Here is a 19,912-nt window from a genome sequence, read left to right as displayed (position 1 = left end):
AAGGATCCCCTCGCTCGGGAATCCAAGGAATAAATTATGATATACTTGATTACAGCTCTGAGCTCCAGACTTCCTCGGGCTTTGCTCCGGGCTGAGACAGCATGTGGCTCCCATGTGAACCTAGAGGCATCACCTGGGCTGCTTCAGAGACTCCCTGTTGCTTCCTAGAGCTCTCACCTGAGCGGAGACCATTCCTGAGGGGTCAGGATTTAAAAAGAAGAAGGAGAAGGAGAAGGAGAAGGAAGAAAAAAAGAAAGAAAAGGTTTTACTGGGGAGAGGCAGAGGGGCAGAGAATCTCAAGCAGACTTGGAGCTTGATTTCACAACCATGAGATCATGACCTGAGCCAAAACCAAGAGTCAGCTGCTTCACTGACTGAGTCACCCAGGTGTCCCAAGGACACAGAATTTTGATTTAATTTTACTTTTCGGAACTCTTCAGTGGTGCATTTCCACTGCCTTTCTTCTGTGGCCGCAACTTAAGCTCTTATTTACATCCTTTTCCCTTAAAACAAGGTGAAGCGGATGTGGGACTTGAAAGAATTAATCATCTGGCATCGGGCTCACCATTTTATGGCAAAGGCACCATCCCCAGAGGGTCTGCCGCTGGCACAACTGTAATTGGACAAAGTGCCTGCCACTGTCCACTGACTCCTTCCTGTGAGTTGTCTGCGTCCATTTCATGTCTGCTGACCGCTGAAAGACACAGAGAGAGCAGGGGTATAACTACTGAGGTACACCGTGGGAAAAAGATATGTATTCCAGTGTCCCAGCCGAACTCATAATTTTCTAGTTGATCCCCATGAAATTTAACTTGAAACAAGCCTGCTATCAGAATTAACGAGACAGAAAGAGAGAGTATGACAGGGAAGATGGCCCACTTGATCAGGAGAGCTTCTTATGATCTGTTTATGATGAGGAGGATGTGTGTCCTCCCTGAGTGACAGAGATGGCCCCTGAGCGGTATTGTATAACACCATGAGTTAATGCGGTGCTGGTGAATATCACCACTTATACACGCATGCAGAACTGCTCTCTAGCCTATAAACTGGATGGTAACATACCTGTGGCCAGAAATCACTTCTTACACCTCTTTCATCCTTAACAGTGTTGTACTGAAATTTGCTTATTTTGCAGACACTCATCTGCTCTAGCAGGAGCGCGTGAGTCACTGACCCAGGACTGGAAACAGAGACCACACAGGTTGACTAGTCTTGTCGTCATCCTGGGTACAGGTTGGCACTAAATAAAATATTTGCTAAATGGAATATATACACTATCTTAGAGATAACAAATTTTAAGAGATAAACTTTATTATGGAGAATTTCACAAAATTTTCACAAGTATTGAGAAGAAAAATAGTATAGTATAATACATCTCCATGTATCCAATAGCCAGCTTAACAGTTACCAACTCATGCCCCATCTTTTGTCATCTAGACACTCCCTCTGGGTTATTTTGAAGCAACTCTCATATATCCCATTATTTTGTCTGTAAGTATTTTGGTATGACTCTCTAACAAAAACTGTCTAAAAAATAACCGTAATATCAATATCCTACATAAAGTAATTAACAACAATCACTTAATATCATCAAATATACATTGATTTTGAAAATTTTGCTGTCTCATATCTTTTTTTTTATGTTTTGTTCAAATCAGGAGCCAAAGAAGTTCTAATCATTCCAACTAATTAATGTGCCTCTTACATCTTTTCTAATCTATACTTTCTCCTTTTCTTTCCTTGCCCCTTCTGGCATATATTCATGGAAGAAACCAAATTACTTGTCCTATAGGAACTGAATTTTTCCTAATTGCATGCACATGGTATCTTTTAGCCTGGGTCTCTGTCCTCGGGCTTTCTGGTAGTTAGATCTTGGGTTCTTCTGGGGTTGTTTTTTGTTTGTTTTGTTTTGTTTGTTTGTTTTGCTTGTTTTTTGGGGGGAGGGGAGTGTCCAGAATACATCACAGATGGTGTCGTGTACCTCAACTGGGAACCACAAAATGCCTGGTGATTCATGCCTAGATTGTGTCATTAAAGATTGCAAAATGATGATTTTTCTAATTTTTAAATCATTTTCCCCTTCATTTTCTTATGCTTCTATAAGAGAAAGTTTTCCTCATGAACTAGTTGATTATCTTAGCTACAGTTCATACAGGAAAGGCCAGAGAAATGCTTCATGCTTTCCTCTCACTTACCAGTTTTTTTTAAATATTAAGTTGGTCTCCTAGTATAGGAGCAACCAGCAAATCGGTGTAGTTGTTGTTTCTGAGTGTCAGTAAGAACAGACAGATTTGAATATAGACATGTGTTTTAGTCAATTACAGCTTTTGTTCTTACTGATGCCCAAATGGTCAGTTTCAGCAAGTGACCATGTAAGAGATATGTTTTGTTGTTGTTGCTGTTGTTGTTTTTAAGATTTATTTATTTGAGAGAGAAAGAGAGGGAAAGAGAGAGCATGAGCACGATGAGGGACAAAGGGAGAAGCAGACTCCCCGCCAAACAGGGAGCCCGACTCTGGGCTTGATCCCTGGACTCCAGGATCATGACCTGAGCCTAAGGCAGATGCTTAACCAACTGAGCCACTCAGGTGCCCCTAGAAATATAGTTTCAATGGTGTCTTCCATTTGTAGAGCCATGGAAGTTCTGTGCCATTGTTTAGAGGTCATCCATATTTTGGAGATGTAGCTGTGGTTCGTTAATTCTCACTGCTCTATAATTTTCCATCATATGAATATACCACAGTTTATTTAACCAATTAACGTTCAAATGGTTTCTACTTCTTTGCTGTTATAAATAATGCTGCTATGAACATCTTTTTGCCTAAAGCACAGCCTCTAGAGCAAAAGCAAAGCCTCTAGAACAAGACTGCCTAGCTTTCTCACGTCATGGCACACATGGAAAATGACAGTCTTTGTCACACGTGTGGGTAAACTGAGGTGATATGGGGTTATCTATAGGGGCTTGGTGAAGAAAATTCATTTCATTTTTCACATTTTTTAAAATTACAATGCACAATTCTCTCATCTTCTGAATTTCTTTCTTCTTTTTACCCTTTCCCTATCTTCACCAATAACATTTCAACCCTACAACTTTTTTCTTTAATATTTTGTTTTATTTTTAAAAATTTTTATTTAAATTCAATTTCATTGACAGTGTATTATTAGTCTCAGAGGTAGAAGTTAGTTGCATGTAAACACCCATGCTCAGTTGCATATAACACCCAGTGCTCATTCCATCAAGCACCCTCCTTAATGCCCATCACCCAGTTACCCCATCCCCCCACCACCTCCCCTCCAGTGATCCTCAGTTTGTTTTCTAGAGTTAAGAGTCTCTTATGGTTTATCTCCCTCTATGTTTCCATCTTATTTTATTTTTCCTTCCCTTCCCCTATGTTCATCAGTTTTGTTTCTTAAATTCCACATATGAGTGAAATCACATGATATTTGTCTTTCTCTGACTTGTTTTACTTAGCATAATACCATCTAGTTCCATCCATGTCATTGCAAATGGCAAGATTTTATTCTTTTTATTGCTGAGTAGTATTCCCTTGTATATATATACACCACATCTTCTTTATCCATTCATCTGTCAGTGGACATCTGGGCTCTTACCACAGTTTGGCTATTGTTCAATTCCCAGAATTTCTGATCACACGTGGGATGTTAGGTAGAAAGCATTGTAGGCCAGTGTTTCTTAAAATGTAGTCTGGGAGCATCAAGTAACTCCCATTACCTGGTCACTGGCTCACAGGAAAGGGATAGACATAGACTTTGTTCATACCAACCATAAGTTAAGTGGCATCAGTTTCGAGGATGAACGGAACTCCACAGGGGTGCAAGTGAAAGGACAGTGGAGAGAGGACTGGCTTATTGTACAGCACATGCTTCTGTAGCAGCTTATTCAGGTTGGGAGTTGCTATAGGCTTCAGTAAAATGATATCATTGTTGACAATTAGCTTCATTGGTTTCGTACGTTCGTACTAAATTTATTTATTTATTTTTTAAAAAAGATTTTATTTATATATGTGAGAGAATGAGAGAGAGGGAGAAAGAGCATGAGAGGGGAGAAAGTCAGAGGGAGAAGCAGACTCCCTGCTGAGCAGGGAGCCCAATGTGGAACTTGATCCCGGGACTCCAGGATCATGACCTGAGCTGAAGGCAGTTGCTTAACTAACTGAGCCACCCAGGCTCCCCGTTTGTACTAAATTTATAAATTGGTTTTAGCTTTGTAGCTATAGGACTATATGAAGAAGAACATTATAATAAAGATAACAAAGTCCACATCCATTTCAGAATCTTTTTTTTTTCTTCCCATTTAGAAGAGGAGGTTGATCATTCCTCAAGTTTGAGAGAAAGTGACCATGGTGGTCTACCCAACAGCCATTACCTCTCTCTTTCTGCTTCCTAATAGAACCTTAAGTTTGTTCGGTATCCCACCCTCCCATATAGCCACGTGTTTAGGGTGGATGGGCACCTTCACCACCCCAAGTTCCTGATGGGTCTGAGACAATCATGGGGACCCCATGTCCCTTACTAGTGACTGATTTAAATGTAAGTGCAGGGTGACACAAGTTTGTCCAAGAAAACCCAAGGGATAATTTGGTGGGATGGTGGGGGGGTGCTTTCAAGAATGATTTCTTTACTCATAACAAACGACAACAGGAAGGGAAAGCCCCTTTCTTCTTTCTGTGAAGGAGTCATGACCAGAAGTGTCCCTTGAAAGTGCCGCAGCCCTCCGGTGAGCACGTGGGGATAGTCAGCCCCAGGAGGAAGCCAGCATTCCAAGGGGGAGGGGCAGGAAGATGAAAACGACCCAGGTTGCCGTGACCCCCTAACACTATTGTGTCCTGAGCCTTCTCTCCTGACTTCTTGTTTTACGAGATGATGTTTTCCCTGCTGCTGGTCCCTTGAGAGTGGGTTTCTGTGACCCGCACCTGAAAGCGTCCTGAGCAGTACAGGGGTGGGAGAGGACCCCAGGAGGATGGGCTCCTGGTCCTTTTCACGGCTTGCTGTGGTCGATAGCTTTGCTGGGCCTCCATCCTCACCAGACTGCGAGCGTGGCCAAGCCTACTATCAAAATCCCCGGCAGAAGCCTGGCAGCCAATGGGTGTTCAATAAATAGTGGCATGATGAGGGAATGGGTACTGGTTAGAGGAGAAGAGACCTAAATGAGGGCCACCCAAGATGTGGGTACGTGAGGCCGCTGCCACGTCCTCTTTGGCAGCAGAAGAGATTCTGAGAGTCCGAGTTTCCTTGCACTGCTCCAGTCCAGAGAAGCTGCATTGAGACATAAGTTACTAAACACTGGAAGCCAGCTGAGTAGAGGCCCGGCGCTGAATGGCAAGTAGTCGGCACAATGAAGGGCAAATTAGAACGATTAATAAGAATGCAATCAGAAACTCTGCAGGAATAATGGGGAATAATAGATCATAAATGAAGTATGGGATTGGCTCTCTGGGTGTATTTCCAGCCCAGCAGGGAGCATGCTATATTCGCGCCTCGCATTAATAATAGTTGGAGAAAATAGATGTGATTTTACAAAACAATGGACCTAACTAAGCAGGCATATTTAGTTCTCTTCCAAAAGGAAGGAGGAAGCTGCAGCTGACTAAAATAATTTGACACACTTCATTTCCAGCTGAAGATTTCAGAACGAGGCGAAAATGAATTTTTATCATTTTCATGTTAACTCGGTAAAATTGGCTTTTATTCCTTCAGCTGGGTGAGAATTGCAAAAGAAGGTGTTACCACTCTGACTAAAGGTGGGCAATTAGGCATTATAAGTACCGCTTAATAAGTCTCAGGAAGTAGTAAGCAGGCAATTGCTATTATAATTTTCCTTTTAGATAAAATAGGCAAAGAGAATGGGTGAAGGCCGTAAGTTTTTAGCCTTTGGAACTAGACATAAAATTCTAGTAGTGCACAGAGATAAAATAATCAAACACAGAGTCTCAGCCTTCCTGTGGGCTGTGGAATGAAGTCTGCCAAGAAGAAAAACTCAAGCACTTCCTCTCCAAAATAACTAGGTTTTTCATTTAAAAAATCAGTGATGTAAGCAAGTGTGTACAAGAAACATTACAAGATGTGCCGACAAGACTTTGGCAGGAAACCTGGATGAGGACAGGCCCTGGAGCCGGGTAGAGAGCATCTGTCCCCATGCTCTGTCCCCTGGGAGAAGGCAGGGTCCTCCTCATTGTAGAGTCAGCATAGTCAGCTGAGGACCTGAGATTGAACACCACAGAATCTGGGGCCCTGGGAACTTGATGCCCGAAAATCATACCCTAGAAACACTGATTTTGAGAGTTGCCTAGGGGTTGGAAAAAATTACTTGTCTCTGGGTAACAGAGAACATCACGATTGAGAGTCCAGGGTCTGGAGCTGCGAATCTGGGACTGAGCTTGGTTCTGCCAATGACCGGCTATGTGACTTGAGAAAAGCTGCTTCAACTCTGTGTGCTTTGGTATCCCCAGGCCATGAGCTCGTCGAAGAGCAGAGCTTAGGAAGCAGGTTCTAGAAGGTACTGCAGATTTCAGCAGGCCCAGGAGCCAATCGACCTGCATCCCTGGAGACACATGTGAAGTGAAGGAACCAGAGGACCTTGAGTGCTGAGAAGCTGCTCTCCCCAAACCAGTCTGCATCAAAGGTGAGGTGCCTGCCATTGGTAAAAGGCACCTTCTCTCAGCAAGCTGTTTCTTTTTCTTTTCTTTCCTTTCCTTTTTTCTTTTTCTTTTTCGCTTTTGTTTTTACTTTAGTTGCCTAGTAAACATTTCTACTGGAAAATCCCAACCTTGCCTCGGATGAGCTAAGAGGAAAGGCAACGTGTCCACACCCAGGCCAGCCTCGCCAGGGAGGACAAAAGGCCCCAGAGGACAGACTTGTCAACGTGGCCAGAGCTGTGTCTGCAGCGGGCACTGAGGAGTCTGGAGAGGGGTGTTGAGGGAGGTGGACACTGGGGACGTTAACAGCTGCTATGGCCTCTCTTCTTTCTCCAACTCCTTTGTAATTATTGCTTTTTGTGTACAGTCATAGCACTTATCATGTAAATATGTTTGCCTGACTCCTTGATACACAGTGTCCCAAAGCCAAAGCCATTCATGTGAGTATCACCAGCACCTGTGAGCTATTTAGTATAACAAATGTCTCTTGCCTGAAACCAAATGGTGTGACACTGAAGTGGGGGAGGGGCCACATGAGCAAAAGAACTGTCACTCCCTTCCTCCCATCTGGGAACCCCAACAAACTGAGGAGAAAAGGCATCTGTGGGGAGACAGAGGTGTCAGAGTGCAATCTTCCTGGAGAGCGAATCAACACAGCTTCCGGGAGACATTGGCAGGAGAGATTAGAGGTAGTAGCTCCTCAATGACTATGATTTTGGAAAAGTTGAACCGGTGTTGTCCAATACATGTTCCTAACACATCTGAGTTGGCAGATGTTTCCGCTGGGAAGAGAGGTGAGGGGCGGGCGGGTCACCACGCGCACCTGCGGGTCTCTCCACAAGATGGCGCTCATCTCTTTTCTTCCTTCCCCTCCATGAGAAACTTGTCCTGTTTTTAAATTGTTGCAGGACAGTTAGGATGAGGGCTTAGGTGTCCCATATATGCTTTCCTGCACCATCTTGTCACCTGTTCTATTACTTTAAAAAAAAAAATTATTTATTTATTTGAGAGAGAGAGAGTGAGCATGAGAAGTGGGAGGGTCGGAGGGAGAAGCAGACTTCCTGCGGAGCAGGGAGCCCAATATAAGACTTGATCCCCAGACTCCAGGATCATGACCTGAGCTGAAGGCAGTCGCTCAACCAGCTGAACCATCCAGGCACTTTTTTGACACTCATATTTTTATTTCCCAGGGAACCTGGGACATCACACGGTAGCCACAGACGATACTAAAGTTGTCCCGTGTGTCCTCCGAGGGCACAATGCTGTTCCACCACACACGGAGCCTGGACTGTTAGTTAGCTTAAGCACAGGTGTTTGTAGGTGTTCGTAAGGGTGCCTTGTTAGAGTGACTAGCTTTCTTGGATACTGTGGTCTTAGCGAGTGGGACACTCAATACGCCTCCATGTTGCTAAGATAACCTCTCACACGGACCTGGTCTCTGGAAACTTGCCTGTTTTTCCTGCTCAAGAGTGTCCATTTACAAGCGAAAGAACCTTGGTTTCTGAGAGTCATGGGAAAAATTTTTTTAAAAAATGCAGACTGAACAACCCAACATAACCAATGAGGAGAATCCTTTTACAACCTCTTAAACCATTATACCACCCCTTTGGATAGAATCATTTCATTATCAGAGATAATGGACGTCTCAAGTTTCTTCCCTACTAACGGTTTTTCAACACCTGACACCCCCCCCCCCCCGAGAGAACGTTGTCCAGGCATTTCATAGAACAATGAGACAAATTCCAAAGATGCTACTGTGACCTCGATAGACTCTCAAATCTTCAGGTCAACCCTGATTTTCACCGGTATTGAGAAAATGTGGGCCATCCTTGCTTACGTCATGCCGCAGTTGGTGGCTTACATCATGCCACAGGGCACGCTTTGTGGTGCTGGAGGCTGGAGGTTGTCCTTGGCAGAGTTATCTTACTCCATACAAATGCTACAGGGAAAATAATTCTCAACTTGAAAACATTCAAAACAGTGTGCACGTAGGCAATTTTTCCAAATGTCACCAACTAATGATAACAATCTGTCACGTTTCTGCGCCGCCTTATGGTAAATGTTCCCTCACACCTCGATTAATCCTCTAGCGACCCCACCAAGTGGCCAGGAGATGGGTTGCCATGCCCACTGTGGACAGGAAGAAATGACGGCTCAGGAATCCCAAGTGAATTGTATAAGGTCGCAGAACAGGTGAGTCAGAATTGGAATAAAAGCCTGTATTGCCTGAATCCTGGTTCCTGCTTTTCTTTACTTGCTTTGCTATTTCTAGGTGCCAAGCACTATTCTAGATGTGAGGAAGACAGCAGCAAACCACATCGACAATGTGCTTTCGTTTACATTCTAGTGGGGGAACGCAAACACAGAGACGAGTGATGGCACTAGATGTCCTATAAAATGGGAAGAAAAAGAAAGCAGGGAAATGGGGCACACAGGGGTGGGAAGGGTAGGGTGTGGTTCTAAACACAGGGTTGCAGGGGGTGGGTCAGGTAGAGCTCTGGAGAAGGTTCCAGACGGAAGGAAGGAGGGTAACAGAGGCCTGCCATAGAGATGGCTGGGCGTGTCCTGGGAACAGCCCAGTGGCGAGGTGGGTGTGTGGTGGGTGGTGAGGCCAGAAAGGCAATGGAGATGAGCTAAAGCCGTGGGAGGGTTTTAAGCTAGCAAGTGATGTATTTCTTACATATTACCAGGGTCACTCTGCAAGTTTCCGCTACAACATAAATTGCCAATAAAATCCAAGCAAACTGTGACACAGGAAAAGAATATTACATTTACTATTATTGTAGGTCCCCTGAAGGAGGTAACAGTATGAAGTACCATTTGCTGGGCCTTGGCTACAGGTAGATGTTAGGTAAGGGGCTTGCCTTATCCACATCATTTCATTCTATCCTTGCGAGTGGCTGCATGGCATAATTGTTATTATGCCATTTTACACGTGAAAAAAATGAGTTTCACAGGCTAAGGGAGCTTTAACTACACCCTCTTTTGCCTCTCTTGTGAGGCTGTGCCCATGATTAGTGGCTGAGATGATTTTTTCAGTGGAAGAAAACATTATCCTTGCCAAAGTGCCTTACAAGAAGTCCTCTTATAATAAAAATTGGTGACCTTTTTAAAATTTTTAAATTCTTTTTAAGATTTATTTATTTATTTCAGGGATGGGGACAGAGGAGAGGAGAGGAGAATTTCCAGAAGACTTCCTCCTGAGTGCAGAGCTTGATCTCAGAACCCTGAGATCATGACCCGATCGGAAACCTTGAGTCAGTTGCTTGACCAACTGCTCCACCCAAATGCCCCCAAATTGGTGAATATTTTAAATGTTGTTTAACACAATGGTATTTGTACATGTTATTCAACCTGAAAATTGTATTTTCAATTGAATGAATCTAGTAATATTTAATAGCTTTTAAAAGGGGGACTTGGATTAATCCTTGGTTCTATTAATAAAAATTAAATAACATTTTAAACAGTATTTATAGTCATTTGACTTCCTTAATTGCCTGATTAACAAACAAATCTTCCCAAACACTTAATTATTCCTAGAAGGATACAAAGAAAATCTGGATCCAGGATGAATATTATATTCTTTTAAAATGTCAGCATAACAGACACATGAAAAAATGTTCAACATCATTAGCCATCAGGGAAATTCAGATCAAAACCACATTGAGATTCCACCTTATACCAGTTAGAATAGCAAAAATTGACAAGAGAAGAAACTACAAATGTTGGCAAGGTTGTGGAGAAAGGGGAACCCTCTTACACTGTTGGTAGGAAAGCAAGTTGGTACAACCACTCTGGAAAACAGTGTGGAGATTCCTCAAAAAGTTGAAAATAGAGCTACCCTATCACCCAGCAATTGCACTACTGGCTATATTTACCTCAAAGATACGATGTAGTGAAAAGAATGGACACCTGCACCCCAATGTTCATAGCAGCAATGGCCACAATAGCCAAACTGTGGAAGGAGCAGAGATGTTTTTTAACAGACTAATGGATAAAGAAGATGTCATCCATATATACAATGGAATATTATGCAACCATCAGAAAGGATGAATACCCAACTTTTGCATCAACATGGATGGGAATGGAGGAGATTATGCTGAGTGAAATAAGTCAAACAGAGAAAGATAATTATCATATGGTTTCACTTATTTGTGGAACATAAGGAATAGCATGGTGGACATTAGGGGAAACAAGGGAAAGACAAAGGTGGGGGGAATCAGAGGGAGAGATGAACCATGAGAGACTATGGACTCCAGGAAACAAACTGAGGGTTTCAGAGGGAAGTGGGAGGGGGATGGGTGAGCCTGGTCATGAGTATTAAGGAGGGCACTATTGCATGGAGCACTAGGTGTCATACGCAAGCAATGAATCATGGAACACAATATCAAAAACTAACGGTGTGCTGTATGGAGGCTAACATAGCACAATCAAAAAAATTATAAAAAAATAAATAATAAAAAAGTCAACATAAAAATCATAACCTAAGTCAACTATCTAACTGCACATTTTATATTTGAATTACAAGTTTGACCTGACATTCCAGCACTCAGAATCCTTTTAAACTTAACATAAAGAAAAACACCAAATAGCCACAAATCATTTCTCAACTTCAGTATATCAAAAATAGATTTGATTTACCTTTCTCATGTTTTTACTTAATTCTGTATCTTTTCAGTATTAAAAGTCATGTGTCCATTAAGGAAACAACTATATCATTCCAAATACATCTAGGATTGAATTCTTCAGTGAATTTTGTGGGACTTCTTACCAACCCTTTGAGGTTTTAACTTGTGAAAGGATATTAGGGAGGAAGTGTGAGCTACCGGTCAAGATGTCCCGGATGGTTTTTCTCGATGCCGCGCTGAGCCTGGTCCCAAAAGAGCTCTGTCAATGTCTGGCAGTGAGTTGGGTGCATAGCCTGGCCTCCAGAATTCAGTTATGTGTTACCTACCTCTTCCTGCCAGGCCTCTGTACCACATGACTGGACGTCACCGTGCTATTTTGGCTGACTTCTAGTCTAACTTCCTTTCATATTCTGCAAATGTGCCACAACCATAACTTACAGTTATTTACATGATGTTGAATGGGATTCCCTGTCTCCAAAAGGCTCTGTCTGACCCTAATCAGAGTTTTTGAAGTCGGGCCAGTGGAGAGACATGGGTTTGTGTCGAAGATAAAGGAGAAAGTGAATCAGAAGGACCCGGAGAGAGGCAGAGTGGGAAGTCTTGGAAACTATTTGGATATGGGGGGAAGTAGGGGGAGGACACAGCTAAGTGGAGGCTCTGTCTTAGAGGCAGATCCGTCCACTAGGGCAAGGATCAGTGATGTGGGGGCTGCTGAAGCAGTTCTGTGATGAAGTGTGAGGGGAGGAGCCGGCTGCTGGTGGGTGAGGGCGAGCTCCTCGGAGACCAAGCTCCTTGGAGCAGGAGTGACGTCACAGCTGGGAACCTCAGAAAGAGGCAGTGAGAGGAATTGCAGGCTGAAAAGGAGCCGGGGGCACTTCTGCACATAACTACAAGGAGCCTGGAGCACTTTTGCAAATAGGGTGTCGGGGAGCCTAGAGGAAGCTCTGGGACAAAAATGAGGCTCAAATCTAGACAGTGGAGGAAGCCCAGGCAGGGTCAGAAGTGCACAAATAACTGTGTGTGTGTGTGCAAGCGTGTGCGTCAGGAGAGTTCTGGGTCAGACACAGCTTGCTGAATGTTGCCATGGCTCGTTATCTCCTGTGCCTTTGGGATACGCTAGAGGAAATCATACAAACAGAACATGTGCACATTTGGAGAGCTGTGTCCTTCAGAAAGGTCTGCTAACGCCGTGACATCATGGAGCTGGAATTTGTTCCCTTCTGGAGGAGGTGGGAAAAGCTGCAAAGGGATCTTTAGGAGCTGGTAGCTGTAGTTCTCCACTCTTCGGAGTTTTCTTGTACCCTCCAGTACGTTAAAAATACTGACGTGGCAATGTTAATGAGCCCGATTTTTTTTTTTTAAAGCAAAAAGTCTCTTGCATTTGTGTTTGTTTTGCTATTTAAAATCAAGTCCCTGAGGGAAACCAATGCAAATGCAAGTTCTTCCATAGGCCACAGAGACACCAAGGCCTCCCATCGATGGCTCCCAGCAAGGGGGCCAGCACGCCACTTCCCAGGTGTGCAGAGGGCCTGGGCAACCAAAACCTGAGACTGTGCTTCTTCACTGTGTCCGGACTCACACCTGCTTGCACGTGGCTGTTTTGCACTCAGCTGCGGGGCTGACCATGCAGATGGGCCACTGACCATCCTGGTTGCTGCCTCCAGGCACAGGAGTAGTTACAGAAGCAGAAGCCGTCGGCATAATCCCTCTCATTCTGTCTGTAGAAGAGAGTTGCCCTCCACACAGAAAATTATGGTTTCTACACATGTGGGTTTGGAATTCGAACAACAAGTTATTTTGCTCTGGAAACACTTTATCATAGCTTAAAATTATGACCTCTTGTGTAGTTATGATTTCTCTCTGCCACGTTACCAGCATGCGCAGAAGGCCCAGTGAGAGGAAAGCTCTGAGTGTGCTGCTTGCGAAACTCAAAAGCCACATTAGGAACAAGGCAGTCATCTGAGCCAGCATCTTGTCTGGAAATAATTATGCCTTGTGAACAAAGCTGTGGAAATCTACAGTGTACAAAATATAACATCCATAACTAAATGAAGGGGACAAAATTCCCCTATGTTTTGGACACAGGAGTGCCTAAGACTCCTGGGATGTAAAAAACCAATTTTTCCCCCCATGACACATTGTTTCAATGAGAAACCTTAGACTCAAAGTCATGTTTGTTACCCTATTAAATATTGACAGATTTATCAGTAGGGAAGCTTCATACACACACACACACACACACACACACACTGAAGCATTATCTTTGTTCAGTTTAAGACCATAGTTCTCGTGGTGTTAAAAGCATTTTAGATTATTCTAGTATGTTACTTCTGACTATACAGGGAGCATGTGATTTAAAAAAAGTTGACTTTGCAGACCCCATTAGTTAGCTTGCAAGTGGAGACACAAAAGAAGCACAAGGTTCCTCATTTGGTCTGGCCTCAGTTCCTTTTCCAAATCCAAGAAAATGTACCACACTGCTGACTCGGTGAGAAGTTTTGATTTTAATGCATGCTATGTTTGAGGTTGTGGGCAGTATGGGATCGGGCAGTGGGTCCTATTTCTGTCATCTGATGCCTCTCTTCCTCTCTCTTCTGCCCACGAAAAGGACCAGAGTTTACATTCCCAGCCCTGGCACCTGGGACACAAGCCTTTCAAAGAACAAGCCCAGAAGCATCTTTATTTGAGTTGCACATGAAATGAGGCTCTGATGAAGTTGCAAGCCTTTGAATTGAGACAGGCAAATTTTTTGTTTTACCTGATTTTCCTCCTGCCATCACTACATTTGAGAACACAAATAAGAAGCTGGAGGTGGTGGGGGGGGGAGGGTTACCAGGGGCAAACCCACATTTTCAGTTCTGCAAGATGAGAAGAGTTCTGGAGACGGATGGCGACGATGGTAGCACAACTCTGTGGATGTCCTTAAGGCCACTAGACCCTCCGCACACTTAAAAATGGTTAAAACAACAAATCTGACATGTATTTTACCACGGTTAGAAATACCTCTTTTAAAAGCTAGGGAGAAAGTCTACTGGAGTCATCAGAATTCTTAAATGGCCCGTGAGTCCTTCCCCAACACTCACATTCCATATAATCTCCTCTTGAGTGTGGGCAAGACTTGGGAACAGGATGGGGTTTCATTCCTGGCATTAAGTTGCTTCTATGGTAAAGATAAAGGGATTTTTCAGACGTCATTAAGGTCCCTCACCAGTTGACTTGGAGTTCATTAGAAGGAAGACTGTCTTGGGTAGGCCTGACCTAACCAGTTGAGCCCATAAAGGAGGACAGCCTGAAAAGAGAAGAGTTAAAACAGCAGCTGTCTTTGGAGCTGCCCTGTCATGAGGGGGCACATGGCAGGGAACAGAGGTGGCCTCTGGGGCCCCAATCATATAATCACAAGGACCTGAATTCTACCAATGAGCTTCTAAGGGGACCCTGGGTCTCAGTAAGATCGAAGCCCCCGGTCAACACCTGAATTTCAGCCTGGGGAGTCTCTGCAGGGTCCCTGCTACCTTGTACTTGGTCTCCTGACTCACAGGGACCCACGAGTTAATATGTTTGCATCATCGTAAGGGGCTAAGTTTGTGGTAAATTTGGTGGCAGCTGAAGATGAGTACAACCTCGTGGTCATGGGAATGTTTCCACCAGGCTCTACTGTGGTGCGCCCTCTGTCTGCAGGTGCCATGGCAGCTTTTGTGTGGGGGCTGGGATCCTGGAAAGGCCAAAGGCGAAAAGGGAAGGAAGCACTGTGTTGGAGACAAGGTGCAGATGACCTTGTTTCATTTTGATTCAATAGATAGAGAGCTGAGGGGATCCAGAGGTAGAGCCCCAGGGAAATCAGAGCTTGTGTTCTAGGAAGCACCTTCACTCCCAAGTGAGACAAAGGTGTGGGTTTTAATAAATCCTACTTTAATAAATCACACTAACTCTTCCGAGTGTGGATCCACAGGAATAGATCTTTTCTCCTTGTGTGGCCAGGCATGCAATTTTAATTTTGTGTATACATAGAGAGGCATGCCAAGGACAGGGGAGAGCGCTGAGCTGCGAGTGCTTGGAGCTGGGAGACACTGGCCTGGAAGGTGAAAGCAGGAGCAAGACGATGGGGTGATGCCCCTGATCCCAGGCAGGTCACCTAGCACGTGAGAGGATCGAACACGGAGCATGCGCGATACTGAGGCTGCGCCGGGACTTCCACCCCAGGGAATTGTCCCACATGCAGACTTTGAGGTGCTCACCGATGCTTAGGACTCACCCAGCAGGTACTGGGCCAGGAGCCAGGCCGGGGGACACTGGACAGAGAGTCGTGTGAGGTCAAACCCAGCATGTCACCTGCTGGTGTCTCGTACAGAACAGAAGTTGAACGAGGGACTGAGTGAACACGCCTTCTTGTTTAATCAGGCATCGTTGCTTCCAGAGCGGGAAGTCAGTCTGGAGGGGGAGTAGCTGGTCTGCCCTTACTGAGCACACGGCGTGCTCCCGTCCCACCTGCTGTCTGTATCCGTTCCTGTTCTCCCGCCGAGCTTCCTCCACACGGCAGCCCGCATGATGCTTGGACATAGAAACCAAATCATGGCACACCCCTACTTAAAAGCCTCCAGCGTCTTCCCATCTAGCCTAGCGTGACCCTCAGACTCCTTCCCTGGTCTGTGTTGTAGGCACGCTGGCCTCTCCTCAGTTCCTGAACCCTGACCCTGCTCATTTCCGAACCATTGCCCTTGCTACTCCCTTCCTGGCCTTGTCACACAGACTCACCTCCTCAGAGAGGCCTTCCTGATCAACTGACCTAAAGTGGTTTCCCTACTTCCCCAGGATTCTGTGTCACGTGTAGAATGATGATAACATATCAGGAAGACACATGAGCCAGCTTGAAGTGTTTCTCATCGCACAATTTTGGAATAATTGAAGTCCCAAAATAGATAATTGGATTACAACCCATTGTATGAGACAGGAATCAATGAGTCCATGCTGAAAAAATAAGTCAAAAGGGGCACTTGGGTGGGTCAGTCAGTTAAGCATCTTACTCTTGATTTTAGCTCAGGTCATGATTGCGGGGTCGTAAGATCAAGCCTTACATTGTCCTCTGTGCTGGCTCTTGAGCCGTTTGGGATTCTCTCTCCTTCTCTTTCTGCCCCTTCCCCCACTGACACCACATGCCTGTGCTCTCTCTTCCTCTCCAAAAACAAACAAACAAATGTGATGAAGGGAAAGCTCTTCCTTATAGTAGAATGCCAACTAATAAAGTAGGAGGAGTAATGGAAATAAATAATGACTGTGATGCAACAATAATAATAGTAGTTGATACATGTGTACATCACTGGTAGCTCCAGGCTTCATGAGAAATAGGATATTGGCAAAACATTGGACTATCTGCCTACAAAATAGTAATCAAATGCAAGGGGGAAGGTGGCAAGCAGCTTGACTAGGTGATCAAGGTAACACCACCAGGTGGGACAGTTTGGCAGTGTGAAGCCTTCTGAAGTGACATGCTGAGGAGAGCCTGTCATCACACTGGTGGTGTTCCTGCTGGTAGAAGGTAAGCCATGAAGTGAAAAGCTGGTGCTCTTGAAGACAGATCAAGAACGCTAGAGGCAGGCAGAAGCAGGGGTTATTCCAGACAGAAGGACACAAATGAGATGAACAACTCAATGCAACTCATGCTCCATTGGGAGACCGTGTGGCAAAGGAGAAGGGACACAGTTGAGAAAGTTGAACAAGGTCCACAGACTGGATGGCTGTGCTGTGTCAGTGTGGATTTCCTGACTTGGAGAGTCGTTTGGTAGGGGAGTGTTCTGGTTTTTAGGAGGTACATGGTGCAGTATTTACGGGGTAATGAGGCATGACTTCAGAAAGACTATGTATCTATCTAATCTATCTATCTATCCATCGAGTCTGATACATAACTAAACATATATGGTTATATAATTAAGTATATTCATCTGTGTGATAGAATTTGATCACCTCTTTAAACATACGAGTTGAAGTGACTGCCATTTAAGGAGCAGATAGAACCCGAGGAATAAGGATATATTTTCTATTATGGACACATCCTCGATGGGACCTAGGATGATGTAGGGCATTCCCCTGCGCAGAACCGGGACTTGGGTTTGGTACGGTCACAGGAGCTGCCGCTGTTTCTGAAGACTGTTTTCCATCAGATAGAATCGTCTCATTGTCTCAGAGTTCGGGTGAATTTTCAAGGCTGGTGCAGTCACAGCAGGACCAGTGAAGGAAGGAAGGAAAATGAAGGAACATTTGTTCCTATCAGAGCCAAATCAATGTGAATAATTTTCTAGTTTGTCACTCCAAGTGCTAAAACATTCCAGGGAGATGGAATCTGACCCATTGCTTCACTGGGAACAGTGTGGGCAGGGATAAGGATCTGGTTTTTATAAATGGACAACATCAGCCCCTTAAGACCTAAGATATCAAATGCATCAAAAGCATTGACTGAATGCTTAAAAGAGTGTGTCTGATACAAGGTATAAATGGCATTATGTAGCTTTTTAATTTTTCCCTAATAAAAATACACTCTACAGAAATAGTTCATTTTTTTTTTCTATTTCTCATCAAGGTATCTTCATAAACTTCCACCAGCCCATAAGTCAAAGTTCACCCTGGGATTCCTCTGTTTCTTTTCCCATTACTGTCCAATCCTGACTTTGACTCCAAAAACTGTTGCTTTAATCTATGAATACGGATTTAAAATAATCTTAAGGAGAAACTGAAAAAGGATTTATCAGTACCAGGGATACTAGGTCTGGAGAACACACTCAAACACGAATGTTTCATTATTAGATAGAATCATGGATTCAAGTAGAGAAAGTCCTGGAGCCTGAAAGTTCTAATATATCAATGAGGACTGGGGCGAAAACCTCTTTATCTGCATATCTGGCTCTGTCCTTCTCATCTACATCTAATGTTTGTCATCCTGTTGAACTTCATAAATCCCTATAATTTGCCTTAAATTTTATTTGTGTATGTGATGCCCACATCACCTACCAATTTGTGAGCAATCCTTAGTTACATTCTATTGACTGCAGTCATCAATAAATATACTCTCATATCGAAATCACTTCCACAAGCCATCTGTTGACCATACTCTAGATCTCCTCTGAAGACATATCTTGTTAAAAGTCTGATTCATCTGAACCAGATGTCCAACAATAAGGAAATGGCTTATTGAATTATGGTACATCAAGATCAAGGAATATTATACCATCACTAATATAATTTATGTAGTCAATTTTGAAACCTAGAACAGTGTCATTCATAGCTTGTGGAAGAAATAATACATAATAAAATGTACGTATACTCCGATTATAACTACACTAAATATTTATGTATTGGAGAAAGAGATAAAGATGATATGCAAAAATGGCAGGGATATGCTTTGAATTATGATTGACTCTTAAAACTAATTTTGATGATACATTATCTTTAAAAAAAAAAGAAACACGATTTGTGAAATTTCTTCAGGGAAGTGTAACCTGTAAGGTTGATCCTGAGCTTTACCACATAGGCACTGAATGTCATTTGGTCATAAGCTTGTGCAAGAATGCTGGGGAGTTTTCATTCTCCTGGTTTGTCATATTTTGTCTGCAAATAGAGTAAAGTATGCCTAATCTGCCCAGAACTGTAAGTGTGATGTCCCTGGATAAAGGATGGGAGAAATAGTAGGCAAAACGTATTCACAAAATTTATTCATTCAAGGAATATCAGGATACTCATCATGTCCCAGACTCTGGGTGACACCAGGACAGACACAGTCCCACCCCTCATGGAGTATATGTTCTAACCAGGAAGACCCATTCATCCCAGATAGATCTGTCACATTTACATTGCAGCTCTACAGGTATGGGGATTTTTGTTTGTTTGTTTGTTTGTTTGTTTTATAAGAAAAGACATTTAGTTTTCAAGAGCCTGGTGGACATCTGACATGCCTTACTGTCTGCGGTCCATGACCCGACTTCTCCTCTACTATATGAAGTCTTGGTGGAGGGTGAGATCAGAGACTCCTTCCTGTTGGGATGCATGTAAGTTGCCAATTAGACATGTTCTCTGGGACTCTGACTCTTGAGGGAAGGCTGGGAGAAAGGGTTGGGTCATTCTCAGATACAGAGCCAGTAGGCCTGGGAAACTAGTGCTGTGTCCTGGGATTTCAGAGATGCCTTATTTGTACTGATTCCCAAGTTTGGTCCTTGGCTCTCCTATTGATTCTGTGAGCCACACTCATGTCCTCCCCCGCTTCCCACCAACCCCTTTTCCCTCCAGTAAATTCCTCTTTGCTTATCAGAGTTGTTTTCCATTGTTCGCAGTTGAGAACTCCAACACAAAGAGAAATGTCATCTATTTGGTTTAGCCTAGTGGCTAGGAAGAAGGCAGAGCTAGGGTCAAATCCTGCTTCAACCACTTAAAAATCAGGACAAGTTGCTAATGCTCTGAATACCTCAGTTTCCACATCTGATATCGGGGAAGAATGGTACCTACCTTCCTAAGGAAGGCTGAATGAGAAAATGCAGAGTCTCACAAAGTGTCTGCCTCATTTTAAGGTCTGAAAAGGTTTTCTTATTCTTTCCTTCCTTTCTGTCCCTTCCGCTACAATAAATACTTGATAATCTGTTGGCTGGTA

Source organism: Lontra canadensis, unplaced genomic scaffold (assembly GCF_010015895.1).
Source record: "Lontra canadensis isolate GAN:19392208 unplaced genomic scaffold, GSC_riverotter_1.0 scaffold21, whole genome shotgun sequence".
Classification (NCBI taxonomy): Eukaryota; Metazoa; Chordata; class Mammalia; order Carnivora; family Mustelidae; genus Lontra; species Lontra canadensis.
The sequence above is the reverse complement of the archived record's forward strand: the minus strand, read 5'-3'. Positions refer to the sequence as shown.